The following is a 3,518-nucleotide window of genomic DNA, read 5'->3' on the forward strand; positions in this document are numbered from 1 at the left end:
TGATAATATCTCTTTCTGCACAAGTACCTCTAAAAGCAAGGGAAAAGGGAAGAAATATAAGGATGTAGAGAATGAAGTTGTTGGGGTCTGATACAAAAGAAGAAAGGTAAGGATAATGGTTGTTTCTTTTGTGGCATGACTGGACATGTCAAGAAGGAATGTCCTAAGTATCAGACTTGGCGTGAGAAGAAGGGGTTTCCTATGTCATCGAAAGCTAAATGATGTTAAAAGACACATTTATATGGGAGATTACAAGTCGGCATAAGTAGATGCAATAAGGAATTTTAGGTTACTATTAAGTATTGGTCATTATTTGGATTTATTATATACTTTTGTTGTACCATCATTTAGACGAAATTTAGTTTTTGTTCCTTATTTGGACAAATTTGGTTATGAATGTTCTTTTGAAAATAGTCAATTCAAATTATCTATTAATCCAAATATTGTTGGAACTGGTGCTCTTATGGTGTTTAACAATATATATTTGCTTGATAATATTGTTACTTATAATGAAATCCTAAATGTGGAATCACCTGATACTAAGTGTAAAATTAACAGTGCAAAATCAGGACTCTTGTGGCACAAGTGTCTAGGCCACATCTCTAAAAATAAAGTTGAACAAATTGTTTTAGATGTGATCCTTGATTCTATTGACTTTAGTGACTATAATATATGTTGTTGAATGCATTAAGGGCAAACATATCAAACATAACAAATTAGATGCTTATAGAGCTATAAACGTCTTAGAATTGATAATACATATATTTGTGGGTCATTTCCAACACCATCTTGAATGGTCAACAATACTTTATATCATTTATAGATGATTACTCTATACATGCCTACCTATTTCTTATACATGAAAAGCCTTAATCATTGGACATGTTCAAGTCATTTAATGCTGAAGTTGAGAACCAACTCTACAAAAGAATAAAGTGTGTCAGATCTAACTGTAGTGGGAAGATTGCTACATATATGACATTTCAGGTGAACAATGTTGGGACAAAATTGGTTTGTGCCATATCTCTTAGGTTTTGATGATAACAAAGTATTTAACAAACAATTGGGTATACTAATATTTGTTTAAGTGTGAAGGACCATAGACTAGAATTTCAGGAATAAACTAAGTATTGGTTTTGTTAGTGAACATCTAAAGAGAAGCTTAGAGATCAGAATCTAAAGGATCAAAAGCTGAAGAGGTCAATGTTTGAAAACCATACTCTGAAGAAGTCAGCCTCTCAAGACCAGACTTTGAAGTAGTTTACTTCTGAAGATCAGAATCTGGAGCTAGTCAAAGCTCAAAGATCAAGGTGACTCTGATAGGTCACTATCATACTGTGGCTATTTTTCCATCTTCTGATCACGTGAAGACCTAAGCTATTTTTCAAATAGACAACTGAGATGCAACAAATAATTTCTTTTATAGAAAAGGTAATTCAAATAAGCTTTCAATGACATTAACCCTATCAAGTAACATCTCAACATCTCTGAATCAAGCTTCTCAAAGACTCTCTTGTAAACACTCTCCAATTACTCTTTTCCTTATCTATATAAGGAGTCAAAGACTTCAAGAACCATAACAAACCATTGACATTCAAATAGTTGTTACTTTATCAAAACATAAGCACAAGTTTAACTTTTGATTTCTTATCTTTGTATATATTAGAAATTCTCGAGTTTTAAAGAGTCTTCTTGTATTATATTTTCTACACCTCTGATTGTATATCAAGTGTATTACCCCAAACAATATTTTATCTGTAAAGTAGATTGTTAGAAGTCTCTTACTTACTGCTTGAGCATTAAAAGTCTCTTGCTTATATGCTTGAGTGTAACACCTTAAACCCCGCATACAATTTTAACGCATAATTTAATAAAAATTACAACCACATATGGTGTCACTCACATCAAACATATACTGCTCTATAACACAGGTTATAAAATGTCACATAAAACCTGTCATGGTATGATCACCTTCACGTAGGATATCATCACAACTAAATCATTACTAAATCAATTAAACACAATAATTGCAACTCATGATGTTTGGTCTCATAAACTTCAACTTTCATAATGCAACAAAAAGAGTTGTATTATTTTACTCGCCACAAACTTGAAATCTCATCAAAACATAGATAGTAACTTCAACTAAACAAAAGAAGTGAAAGTAAACGTTCCGAAGCTGATGTTACATGATCAGAGCAAGACCCTACTAAAGAAAATGATAAACTATTGGAAGCCACTCCAAGAGCTACCTTCCACTTACTTCAGCAATCCTACTCCTGAATACCTGCATGATGCCCATGTAAAGGTAACATTTAAAAATAAGGGTTAAGAAACAACAAACCAATATAAACAATGTAAAGATTGCTAAGGTAGAGAATACACATCAAGTACACATTCATTACACAACTATCAACAACATATTCTCACACCTAACTCATGACAACACTCATACAATCACATCCAATTATAAACATTATGAAAAGTCAATAGCATATACAATCATATACATAAATGTACTCCACAACTGACTTATTATGCATCTGGTACCATTCATGAACACTCAGGTTCATCTCGCTCCCGATCCCCACCATAGGACCAGAGAACACCAATTATTACCATCACCATAGGTAAACATTTCACTGATTCCCACCTGAAATCGGCTACTCACTCCCGATCCCCGCCATAGGACTAGAGCATACTAAAACTAGACCGAAGTCGGTACACCATGATGCATGACTCTAAATAACATGCATTATCACAACAAGGTTCACCAAAAGGATCCTTATACACATCTCACCATTTATGAATCCCATCATTCATAATGTGCAATAACCAATTTATGTTACAACGTCAATAACATCAACAAACAGTAGCAACTCATCAAACATGATTCCATAGGCATTCATTCATGTTACTTCACCAAAACAACAACACATCATTGTATAAACATAACGATTCGCTAACCAATCATATAAGTCATCACAAACATCTCTACAATAGATAATTTACTACAAATCAAACATTTCAGCAAGCACTACCATGAGGTAGCCATGTGGGTTATCTTTCTAACACTTCAAACATCGCATTATTTGGAGCTACAAATCAAAGATACGACCAAAATCATCGGACAACACAACAAAGGTAAAACAATATTTTTTCACAAAATTGGCCTTTGACAATCGATTGTCATAGGATGATAATCAATTGTTTCCAAGAGGATTTCGCTACTGACTTTTGAAAACTGGAAAACAGTCGATTGTCAAAAAGGTGCAATCAATTGTAGTATTAATTTTTTTCAAAAATTTAACTGGTGCAATCGATTGTCATCTGGTGACAATGGATTGTCACTGAAGCTTTTTTCGAAATTCCCAGTTTTTACACACGTTCATCTTCTCCTTCCTCCCTAAATCACCACATGTGAATTCAACCAATTTTTTCCAAAAATTAATCAACTCCAAAATGAATTAAACACTAAAATCATATTATCACAACCATCACATATTACAACACTTATT

Source organism: Lathyrus oleraceus, chromosome 7, assembly GCF_024323335.1.
Source record: "Lathyrus oleraceus cultivar Zhongwan6 chromosome 7, CAAS_Psat_ZW6_1.0, whole genome shotgun sequence".
In the NCBI taxonomy this organism is placed as follows: Eukaryota; Viridiplantae; Streptophyta; class Magnoliopsida; order Fabales; family Fabaceae; genus Lathyrus; species Lathyrus oleraceus.